Here is a 13,264-nt window from a genome sequence, read left to right on the forward strand (position 1 = left end):
TATATTATTTTTTCCAACGAAGCTTTTCTTCATACGACTATCTTTTGCACTCCCCAGATTCTCTGTCTTTTAACATCTCGAGATTCTCTAGAAAATAGAGATAGTCAGCAAAAATATTTCATTTCCAGGCATACTCCAGCGTGACAAAATGCTAACATTTTTCGTTTTTTTACATCTCAATAACGAAACGAAATGAAAGAGCAGTAATAATAAAAATATTTCAAGGCTTTCAGACCATATACTTATCAAACCTATGGCAATATATATATCTTACTTATATTATTATATCTCTGATTGTGCAGAAGAGAATTAATAAATCTCCTCAAGGGTCACTTATCTGACCAGCCAATGCAAGCAAGACAAAATCAGTTAAGCATAGTATCCATTCTCCATACATATAGGAAATTGAACTAAACCAATAAAATTAGATGAATTTACTTATCAAGGATACACTGATGAGCAAATGCAAGTAGGACAAAATCAGTTAAGCATAGAACCCATTCTCCATACACATAGGAAGTTGAAATAAACCAATGAAATTAGATGAATTTACTTATCAAGGATACACTGATGAGCAAATGCAAGTAGGACAAAATCAGTTAAGCATAGAACCCATTCTCCATACACATGGAAGTTGAAATAAACCAATGAAATTAGATGAATTTACTTATCAAGGGTCACCTGATCAACAAATGCAAGTAGGACAAAATCAGTTAAACATAGCACCCATTCTCCATACACATAGGAAGTTGAAATAAACCAATGAAATTAGATGAATTTACTTATCAAGGGTCACCTGATCAACAAATGCAAGTAGGACAAAATCAGTTAAACATAGCACCCATTCTCCATACACATAGGAAGTTGAAATAAACCAATGAAATTAGATGAATTTACTTATCAAGGGTCACCTGAGCAACAAATGCAAGTAGGACAAAATCAGTTAAACATAGCACCCATTCTCCATACACATAGGAAGTTGAAATAAACCAATGAAATTAGATGAATTTACTTATCAAGGGTCACCTGATCAACAAATGCAAGTAGGACAAAATCAGTTAAACATAGCACCCATTCTCCATACACATAGGAAGTTGAAATAAACCAATGAAATTAGATGAATTTACTTATCAAGGGTCACCTGAGCAACAAATGCAAGTAGGACAAAATCAGTCAAACATAGCACCCATTCTCCATACATATTGGAAGTTGAAATAAACCAATGAAATTAGATGAATATACTTATCAAGGGTCACCTGATCAACAAATGCAAGTAGGACAAAATCAATTAAGCATAGGGCCCATTCTCCATACATATAGGAAGTTGAAATAAACCAATGAAATTAGATGAATTTAACTAAATGAATTACAATTTGAATTAATGAATAACAGTAAATGAAATTAAACGAGTATTTGGAGCAAAGTTTTACTCTAAGTTAAATATAACCAATATTTATATACGTCTGTCGCCACAGGCATGGAGCTACTGTCTATGTATATTTGGGATGTCACATAGATCGTAAAGTAAATGGGGCGAAGGCTGCAGTGTAATTGACTCGTGTCCACTATTTGCCACCAATTGAAACGTTACAGATATATTTTTTTTTGCATATGGTATAAATCTGTGAAATAAAATTCTATTGCTATTACTATGGTAGGATTATTATTATTACAATATATATTACATAAAATATGATAAGTGTTAGTGTTTTTATATGGTTATATATAAATCTTTCAATAGATCCTTTACTTACAGGTGATATAGATCATTCAATATACGTTATAGAATACATACGATTAAATATAGACCATTAAATAGATCTTTTACTAGCTGTAAAAAGTTTGCCAACACCGGTGATTTTTAGCAAGAAATATACCTATTGCCATCTGAGATTCGCCCACAAAGTAACTAATTCAACAAAAGCGAATGACGCTTAAAAATAGGCCGTTGAAAACATTTTGAATGTAAATAATTTAAAAGTGATACTTCACAGGGACTAACTATGATCCATTTTATCCCACACTTAATGTGAGAAACTAGCTAAAGCTAAATATGTAACCCCATAGTCAGTGGTGCCAAATGGGGGAGGGGAGGAATTCGTCTAAACCCTCCTAGGTTTTGAAAAAAAAAATTTGTCACACCTCCCAAAGTTTCTTTAATTGGTGCCACGGTCTTGGCGTTTACTCTCCCCCCTCCCCGCGGATGGTTGGTTTCCAATCACTTTTGACTTCTAAAAAAAAGAACTAGAACCCTCAACTTCTCATCGAATGAGCATCCAACGAATTTTCTGAAACCATGAGACGAAGGTGGGGATGAGGAAGAGAAAGCCCTCCTTCTATAAGGAATAAATTCTTCTTATTTTGAGGTTTATAGTTCCAAAAATTCCACAATAGGAAATATGGAAATTCAAAGATTTATAGAAAAAACGGGAGAAAGCCAATTTCTGAGAGATGTGCTTCGAATAAATCTACACGGTTATTCTTCAGCACCGAAAAAATAGTTCCTCAAAAACGGCTAATATGTCTTATTTTTAATCTATTTCTCCAACAGCCAAAGAAAATCGTTATTTCAACATATAGGGAGTTGAATTAAACCAATAAAATTAGATGAATTTACTTATCAAGGGTCACTTGATCAGCAAATGCAAGTAGGACAAAATCAGTTAAGCATAGCACCCATTCTCCATACATATAGGGAGTTGAATTAAACCAATAAAATTAGATGAATTTACTTATCAAGGGTCACTTGATCAGCAAATGCAAGTAGGACAAAATCAGTTAAGCATAGCACCCATTCTCCATACATATAAGAAGTCGAAATAAACCAATGAAACTCCTAACATTTGCATATAAGGGCTTTAAACATCTATAATGGTGTTCTATGATTGTTTTGCACTGAGGGAGGGAGAAAGACGCCTCATAGGGTCCATTTCAATATTAAAACATCCCTACTCGCCAGTGCTGCAACAAGTACTCCAAATTTTTACTCAAGTATCAAGTATTAAGTACTCATTGTTTTTTTACTTAAATATCAAGTAATAAATACTTTCCAAATTCTTACTTAACTAACAAATATCAAGTATTTGCAGAAATTGTACTTAAGTATTACTTCAAGTATATATATATATATATATATATCATGAAAAGAGAAATCACCAATGCAACAGCACAAACACAAAAAAAAAGAAAAAAAAGAGAGACAGAAGGAGAAAAGGAAGACTGTTTTCCCAAATTAGTGATTAATATAGACCAGCACTTGAATGAGGCCTTAACCCTACTCATCCATACAATCACATAGGTCAAACAGTATAAAAATACACAATCAACCATAAAGAATAATCCATGGACAGGCAGTCATGTCGTCAATAAGTATAAGTCGTCATTTACCAAACAATAGAAAAAATAATAAAGACAAATAATTCAGAGGCAACAACCCAACACAAGGGCTCATCAGGAGAATACACTGGCCTATATAGGGTTTCGCCACTTTAATATATATATATATATATATATATATATATATATATATATATATATATATATATATATATATATATATATATATATATATATACATATATATATATATATATATATATATATATATATATATATATATATATATATATATATATATATATATATATATATATATATATATATATATATATATATATATATATATATTTTATAGATTAAACGATCCATTTTATCGTTTTTAACCGTTTGCCTTGTTCGGCTGGTACACACCCAATGAAGTCCAAGAAAATAATCTTAACCAATTTTCAACACAGTGGCTTAAAAGGAAAAGACAAATCAAAACGATTATGTGCAGTCAAAAAAATCTTGATTGGATCAGACATATCACATCACAGGATTAACACAGTGTACGTAGAGTTGAACTTCTGGTGATTAGTGTTCAGTCAAATCTGGCACGTTTGAAAAAATACACGGTTATTCTGAAACATGTGGGAATGATAAAAAAAATATTGAAAATATTTTTTCCCTTGTTTGGCTGGTAGACACACAACGAAGTCCAAAAAACAATCAGAACCAATTTTCAACACAACAGCTTGAAAGAAAAAGACTATCAAAACAATTAAGTGCAGTAAAAAAAAACTTCTGATTGGATCAGACAGATCACATGACAGGATTAATACAGTGCACATAGAGTTGAACTTCTGGCGATTAGTGTTCAGTCAAATCTGGCACGTTTGAAAAAATACACGGTTATTCTGAAACATGTCGGAATGGTGGAAAAAATATTGAAAATGGAAAAATAAACTTTGGATTGGCTTTAAAACAAATAAAAGATAATAAAGCAGTTCATTCTCTGATTCAATAAGTAAAAACCTTAGCAACAAAAAAACTCAAATTTAAAAGTAAGGAGCCAAGTGAGTCAGTTGCAGACTTTTTTAATAAGAGAAATCAAAGCTCAATAATCAAAAATCAATTTATGACATATCTCGCCCTCGGCACCTTTACAAGGAAACTGCCTCAAGTTTTCAAGTTAAATTTCAGACACGCTATGAAAATGTATGGCATCTATATCCTTTGGCTGGTTTCACTCAAGCAAGCCACATGCTGTGTAGTCAATTCAGATGGTCGGTAAAACTCCCTACAAACATATACTATAAAATCACGGGCCTGCAGCAAGCCCGCTGATTCAGACGCATTTCATACGGCTCGTCAAACTGCAGAATGAATCAATGAATAAACATTATTATCCGTAAAAGTATAAAAAAAACACAAAGTAGTATAAATAAACAAAAACAAAAACGATAAACAGCAAGACAGAAATTCAAACTAACAAAAGACAACATGGACTAATTAACCAGTATCAACATGGAAAAAACGCTGCAAAGGGTCGTAAATGTGAATAAAGTAGAGAGTCTTTTAACATAAATCATCACTGGAAGACCGAATCCAAGAAGGCATGTCTATTAAACCAAATCGAGCAATTATTTTTCTGTTTTGGTGCCATCTAGGAAGCCGGAGGAGGACTGCAATATCTGAAATAAGCCGCACGTAGAGTAAGGAGATTTTTCTTACGAAACAGAGGAGCCATGCCTGATAAAAACAACAGCACAGGGGCGCAATAAGCGTTGTAAATCATGCACAAACCGTTGCGGTCGTAACGGCTTTTGTTTGGGGATATTTTTCCGTAAGCGATGCGTAGGTTTTTCACGGCTTGATTCACAAGGGATGAAAAGGTAGTGGAAAGTGTTGGACCGAAACAGAGACCAAGCCAACGAACTAAAGAAGAACATGGCAGAATTGCAGTCCCAGCAACGAATGGAGCGATCACATAAGGGCTATTAAAACAAATAAACTCGCATTTAGACGCATTAACTGACAGTCCAATCTTAGATAGTTCATTGGTTAATATTGTAGAATTGGAAAGCAATCCACGGCGAGTCCGGGCAACAAGAAGAACGTCGTCTGCATATGCAACAGAAGACAAACCAATATTACCGTAAGAAACAGAAATTTTAAAGGGACGCAGGCACGATGCAAGCACACATTTAAATACACTAGAAGACAATATGGAAGAAGTTGCAACCTATTTATTTCTAGCAGCAGTTTTTACACCATGAAGTGGAAAAAACCATGAGACTAAGTCGAAAATCTTCTGAGAAAAAAGGAATAAAACAAGAGCTAAGAGCTCATATGGCACCTGTGACGAGGTCGGAAGAGCCAAGAGCTCATATGGCATGAGCTCTAGCAAAATTATAAGAATCAATAGATTAATTTAAAAGAGAAATCAGAGGCTTAATGCTGGTCGGTATTTAAAATAAGAGCTCTGAGACACAAGGTCCTTTTAAATAACAAAATTCATTATGACCCGATCACCCACTCGCAAGTTAAAAATACCTCATTTTTCTAATTTTTCCTCTCCCTTCAGCCCCCACCCCCAGACAGTTGAATCGGGGAAATCAACTTTATCAAGTCAATTTATGCAGGTCCCTGACACGCCTACCAATTTTCATTGTCCTAGCACGTCCAGAAGTACCGAACTCGCCAAAGCACAGGAGCCCCCTAACTACCCCAAAGAGGGTGGATCCAGTCCGGTTTCATCAATCACGTATCTACGACATTTGCTTATTCTACCCACCAAGTTTCATCCCGATCTCTCCACTCTAAGCATTTTACAAGATTTCCGGTTTCCCCCTCCACTTCTCCCCCAATGTTACCAGAACTGGTCGGGGTTTAAAATAAGAGATCTGAGACATGAGTTCCTTCTTAATATCAAATTCAAAAATACCTCACGAACGGTCACCCGCTCTTAAGTTAGAAATACCTCAATTTTTGTAATTTTTCCGAATTAACACCCCCTCCAACTTCCCCAAAGAGAGCAAATGCATTTCGGTTATGTCCATCACGTATCTAGACTTGTGCTTATTCTTCCCACCAAGTTTCATCCTGATCAATCCACTCTAAGCGTTTTCCAAGATTTCCGGCCCCCCCCCCCAAATCCCCCCAATGACACTGGATCCGGCCGGGGTCTAAAACATGAGATCTAAGTTACGAGGTCCTTCTAATATGAAATTTCATCCGATTAAATTCAAGATCCGATCACCCTTTCGTAAGTTAAAAGGACCTCATTTTTTCTAATTTTTCAGAATTAACCCTCCCCCCAACTCCCCAAAAGAGAGTGAATTCGTTCTGTTTATGTCAATCACGTATCTAGGACTTGTGCTTATTTTTTCCACTAGATTTCATCCCGATCCCTCCACTCTAAGCATTTTCCAAGATTTTAGGTTTCCCCCTCCAATGCCACCTGATCCGGTCGGAATTTAAAGTCAGAGCTCTAAGACATGATATCCTTCTAAAAATCAAATTCAATTAAGATCCGATCTAATTTTTCCAAATTAATCGTCCTCCCACTCCCCCCCAGATGGTCGAATTGGGGAAACAACTATTTTAAATTTAATCTGGTCTGGTCCCTGATACACCTGCCAAATTTTATCGTCCTAGCTTATCTGAAAGTGCCTAAACTAGCAAGACTGGGACTGACAGACCTACAGAATTTGCGATCACTGTATGTCACTTGGTAAATACCAAGCGCCATACAAAGTAATTTTTTTCTGGGGATGGAATATTTGGTTGAAGGTTGGCTTCAGTATGACTTATTTTGGAAAAGGGTTATTTCTAGGCTTTGGGCAAGCCATGGGTGGAAGTAGTTATAGGCCCTACTAAACTGAAGGAAAACTTGACTTGTCTTAAAACTTGAAACCCCTTCCCCTCACCCTATTTTAGATAGGGCTTTCTTAAGACAAGGAAAACTCAACTTTCTTAAGACTTGAAACCCTCTCCCCCTCGCCCTATTTGATATAGGGTTTATGATATCAGAGCTCGATATGAGCCCTGATCCTCTTGCTTTGACTCTTTTGCCTTGAAAGTTTGACTCTTTGCCACAATTCTGCTTTTTAAAACAATTAAAAGCTTTAGCGTAAAGAGCGAGGGATTGCGGAGGGGACAACACATTTCATATACGGAGTAATTTCTGTTCGTTTTAAGTTTTAATGTCGCTCCTTACTTTCAGTTAAAAAAAAACTAGTTTTTTTTTGTAATTTCAATACAAATCTGAGTGGTGATTCTCCCGCTATACTCAATTGCACAGACGGGCGGACAGACAGACAGATCTCAAAAACCTATCTTGACGGATATTTTTTACTATCCAAATATGTGATAATACCTCGATGATGATATGTCATTATTTTCCTTTTTTTGAATCCAATTAGCCAAAATGGCTACCTAAGACGTTGCAAAATCCGTCCGTCCGTCTGTCTGTCTGTCCGTCCGTCTGTGTAATCACGTATAGGGGGAGAAACGCTGGTTGGATTTGGATGAAAATTTTGATGGCCAGATTTGATGCCAAGGATCATGAGACACATCAAGTTGAAAGATGAAGACCCTAGCTCAAATAAAACAGGGGGAGAGGGCTTTACCTGCTAAAAACAGTTTTTCGTTTAATTGAGAGTAACTTGCGACTGGAGTGATGGATCTGAATGAAAATTGAACCAAAGAGGCCCAAGACCATAACACACATCAAGTTTTGAGATGAAGACCTTAGCTCAAATTTAATAAGGGGTAATGGGTTTTAATTCCTGAAAAATTTAAGTTTTCTGTTTAATTTAGTATAACTTGAAAATGGAGTAACGGATCCGAATGAAAACTAGACCAAAGATGCCTAAGATCAGGGCTCATATCAAGCTCTGGTATCACAAACCCTATATCAAATAGGGCGAACGGGAGAGGATTTCAAGTCTTAAGAAAGTTGAGTTTTCCTTCAATTTAGTAGGGCCTATAACTTATGAATGGAGTGACAAACCTGAAGTCAGATTCGTCTGAATACCTGAATTTGCCGGAACGAATTTGACAAAACAGCACTGCATTGGATCCAGCTAGAATTCCCTAGACTTGTTTATTGCAGACAACATTTAGATGAGCAAAGATTCATAGCTTCAGTAGTCATAATATGGTCCTAAAGATGATGAAATGGTAGAAATCTGGTTCAGTTGACGAGATGACAAAACTTAAACACTTATGTCAGAAATATAAGCCCAAATGGACTATAGTATGCAACATTTAGCACAAAACAAGGGATTTTAGCTCACTGTCGACCAGTGAACTGTGAAATAATTTCAATTTTCTTTGTTATATAACTTTTGAACAAAAATTAAACCAAGTGTTAATCATACTGTAATTTTTTTTTTCGTCAAAAACAAATACCTTATTTCATATCCAATAATAGGGCATGGAGCTATATCTGAGTTTACTCGAAATCTAAAGGGTGATGTTTTCTTGTATATTGCTGAAGGAAAGACACACAAAAGCTATATCTGAGTTTGCTCTAAATCTAAAGGTGATGTTTTTTGATGGACTTTTGATTGGAAGGTTGTTTTTTCAGGGGGAGGGGACAATTTTTTTAAACATATCAAAAATGTAAAATTGATATTTAATTCCTCTTGATTTCTGGGAATATCTCTGGTATACGCTGTTATTACGAAAGTAAAGAGTAACATAAAACCCCAAAATGAGCAGAATTTATTCCATATAGGAAGAGGACTTTCCCTTCCTCATCCCCACCTCCGCCTCGCGGGCGCAAAAACTTTGGAGGGTGTTCATTTAATCAGAAATTGAGAGATCTACTCCTTTTTTGTAAGTGAAAGTGATTGGAGACTAACCAGCCACAGGGAGAATTTTCCGGGAGGCGGGGGGAGGGGGTTATATGCCGGCTCCCTGTGCCACTACCCATAGTTTTGCCCTGGATCGCTAGGTGTTAGAGCCTAATAAAATAAGAATGGGGTTAATAGCGATCGGAGACTTTTGGACTTAGTTTATGTCTATGGTTTTAGTCATGCGTGGAAAATCCTTATGTTGGACGGCAACAATAAATCATTTTTAAAACAAAATTTTCTAACCATAGAAAATATGAAAAATAAAAAAAATTATGGAAAGAAAAGGGAGGAAGCCAATTTCTGAGATATGCGCTTCGATTAAAATTTCCACGGTTAGTCTTCAGCACCGAAAAAAAATGGTTCCTCAAAAACGGCGAATATGTCTTAATTTTTAATCTACTTCTCCAACAGCCAAAGAAAATTGTTCAAAAATAAAACCTAAATTTTAGAACGTTCAGGATCACTGAATTCATACCACTTTTCGTTGCACAGTCGTCAAGACACTGCTTTCTAAGTTTTAGAGTAACATCAATTGTAAATAACACAATTTCCATATTTTCAATTCGTCAGTTTTCGCTAAAAGTTTTTAATTCACTGGTCTTTTCTTAATTTTGTTAATCATTTTTCGCATAAATTCTTTTCTCTTAACGGGAACTAGAAGGTACTTTACCTCGCTCAGCATCCATAGCTTCACCAAAAGAGGTCTTCCATGAAGCACGGTTATATGCAACGAATTCGACTTAGTAGAGCTAATATTTGTCCCATAGAGGTGCAACACAGGTGCAGAGCTAATATTTGTCCCATAGAGGCGCAACAGAGGTGCAGAGCTAATATTTGTCCTATAGAGGTGCAACACAGGTGCAGAGCTAATATTTGTCCCATAGAGACGCAACAGAGGTGCAGAGCTAATATTTGTCCCATAGAGACGCAACAGAGGTGCAGAGCTAATATTTGTCCCATAGAGACGCAACAGAGGTGCAGAGCTAATATTTGTCCCATAGAGACGCAACAGAGGTGCAGAGCTAATATTTGTCCCCGACCAAAGAGATGCAAGCTTCCAAAGCAGCTCTGCATCGTTTACCATTGACCACCAATCTCTCTTCTGGCATCCCGGGCAAAATTTCAAATTTTCGAGCAGTTGTACTTTAATAACAGACTTTGAGATACATAGTTGGTCTTCACGCCTTAGACAATCGCCCAGCCATACGAGCCGTCATCTATTTACCATTTCTGAGACTAGATTCGGTTGTTTACAGCGCTAATTGGTCTCATTGTTGGATATTCGTTCATGGCGTTGGGCGTTTTAAATACAATGGAGGCAATCGTGATCAAAGACACCTAAGCTTATATTGTATTGACAATTAACAGCCCACGTTTCAAACCCATATAGGAGAGTGATTCTAATAATAGTGTCCTTCGTTCACCGTCCTATTCCCGGCGCTTAATGAGAAATTGATAAGAAGTAAATAATTTCTGAGACAACACTGGCTAAAGTAAAACAGTTCAAAATAGGGATGATACCTTTTTATTGACAGTGAATAGATATAAAATTATTTAACTGGATATTTCGAACACAATTCGAACATTATATGTGTTCGAAATATCCAGTTAAATAATTTTATATCTATTCACTGTCAATAAAAAGGTATCATCCCTATTTTGAACTGTTTTACTTTCGTCATGGAAAGGCAGTGTGGTCTTCGAAGTTATCAACACTGGCTAATCATGACAAAACTCAAAATCGCAAAGAAAAGAAGAACGAGGACAATAAACGGTCAAGCGGAGGTCTTAATCGAAATATTTGCATAATTTTCAATTTTTTTCACTGGCTGTTTATTGTCCTCGTTCTTCTTTTCTTAGCGATTTTGTTGAAAGGAAGAATTGTGGACTTGAGTCATATTGGTCTTCTAAGTTGCATCACTAAATAATTATTCCCAGGAAAAATCTCATTTTTTCTATTATCTTTTTCATAATTCGTACTCAACGCTTCTTTATCAAATTTGGATCATTTAGTTTGCTGAATTTATCTCCCCCTTCGCTGCCCAGTTGTCAAGACGTTGCTCATTCCAAGGTTGCAGCTCTCACAGGTCACTGGTGACAGATGTCGAAATCTAAGGTCACTAAGGTCAATCGTTACATCTAAGGTATATATACAGTCATGCAAAGTTGTTTCAGAAATGGGACAAATCACAGCGCCACAAATGGACGTGGTCACCAGAGTGAACTATTGATTAATTTCCCAATAGCGTATCAAAGCACAGTAAAGGTATCTAAATTCGTCGTTACGCACACGTGAAGGAGGAGCCAAGGAGAAATGCGCGACACATGACGTGTCCCAAAAACCTTCGATGGAGAAGAAAGGAAAGCGCGTTACTGTAGATACCTTTGCTGTGATCAATTGTAAATAAAAGCAAGATTTTTCACACCAAGTTTTTAATTCATTGGTTTTTTCTTTGTTTTGATAGTCGTTTTTCACATAGGAAACGTTTCAAAGGAAACGTTCAGTCGATAGGAATCGTTTTCACTCATTTTCTTCATTAACCTTCTTTTTTTCAGCGCTTAATGAGAGATTGTAAAGGGGCTTTGGAGACTTGCGAGTCATATTGACCTTCCAAGTTCCGTCAATAAATAATTATACCCAGGAAAGTTATAATATTTTTTTCTCTTTTCGACGATTCGTACTCAACGTTTCTTTAGCAACAACCAAACATTTCGCTCAGGGGGTTATACTTTGGAGTCAGAGTTTGGCAAAAGTGAAAAACATTGAACTGAAAATTTAGGGAATTATAGGAAAGATTGTTAGAATTCTGACAATTCCGGACGATCAGGGTTCAGGAGTCCAAAGTCACTTTTTCGGCGCTTAATGAGAAAACGCAGACGTAAGTCTGAAACATCTGTCATTTCAAAAAACCAAAATGCCGTTCCTTCGTGACTCTTAAATCTTCGGTTTTCGTACTAAAACATATTAGACTATCTTCACCCAGTTCAGCACAGGACTGCAGCACATTTTGTGATGTCAATGCACTAAACGATAGCTAGTAACCCCATTCTTTCGAGTTTTTTCTCTTTGTGCCACAATTTTTTATTAGAAGACTAATACGGAGGCACATTACCTCGAAACTGGAACCACACAGGAGCATTGAAAGAGCCTTGTTTAGGGCAGCCCATTCATATAGAACTATCTCTATGGGGTTGTGTTTTTAAGTATATGCGTGTTAATCGTTTAATTCTTGAAGTTCAGTGACAGCCATTCAGAAAGCTCCTTTCGCTTTAAGCAAAACTCAAATTAAAGCCAGAAAAACAAAAAACATAATTAACTGGGGAGGGGGAGGAAACCTTTTAATGTATAAAAACAATGCTCTATTCGGTGAATATTTGTTAAAAAAAAGTACCATTTGTGTATTCAGTCAAAACTGTTGAGGAGGGTATGAGAAAATTTTCCGATGAGGGAGATTAAACTCTTTTAGAGAAGCAGAATAAGGAGATTTTATTGTATTTTTACAATGAAATAGTAAATGGCATCAAATATCGGTCTAGTTTAGCAAGAACGTCAATAGTTCTTATAGCGACAATAATTTATATCTACGATGTTAAATAGATGGCGTTAAAGTAGTGAATATAAAACTTTTTCGGGTCTCAACTGAGACCTTTTTGGCCACAATTTCCCAGTTTAACTAGAGGGGGGAAGGCGTGTCGGCACTTCTTAAATAGAGGGTTCGGCGAAAATGACATTTTTAGCACCTTGAAACCGAGTTGAAATATTAAAGTTTCCAGTTCTCCACTATACACAAAGCATGAACAACACTTCTTGGATAGAGATTCCCCTACCGCAATGCATAAGTGTTTCTAGAATTTTCAAAACTAGGTAACACCTGCAGAGATGGAAGGGGAGGGAAGGAAGAAGCAATGGTCCTAAGAAAGACTTGGATATTTGGAATAAGCCATCAATCCATCCACAGGGTTTGGATTACAATGCACCTTTTATAATTAATAATTCTTATTAATGTAATTATTTTTTAAACAATAAAAAAATTCAAATAACAAAATTAATACATTTTGGTGAACTTCTAGAAAACGTT

The 13,264-nt window shown here is 36.1% G+C and overlaps 1 protein-coding gene across 8 annotated transcripts in view; it reads right to left on the reverse strand.

The window, feature by feature from the left end:
* Nucleotides 1-13,264, reverse strand: part of LOC136037290 (uncharacterized) — a 75,631-nt gene that overhangs the window by 20,141 nt on the left and 42,226 nt on the right. The window lies entirely within an intron of this gene.

The sequence above is a fragment of the Artemia franciscana genome, chromosome 16, assembly GCF_032884065.1.
Source record: "Artemia franciscana chromosome 16, ASM3288406v1, whole genome shotgun sequence".
NCBI classification, from domain to species: domain Eukaryota; kingdom Metazoa; phylum Arthropoda; class Branchiopoda; order Anostraca; family Artemiidae; genus Artemia; species Artemia franciscana.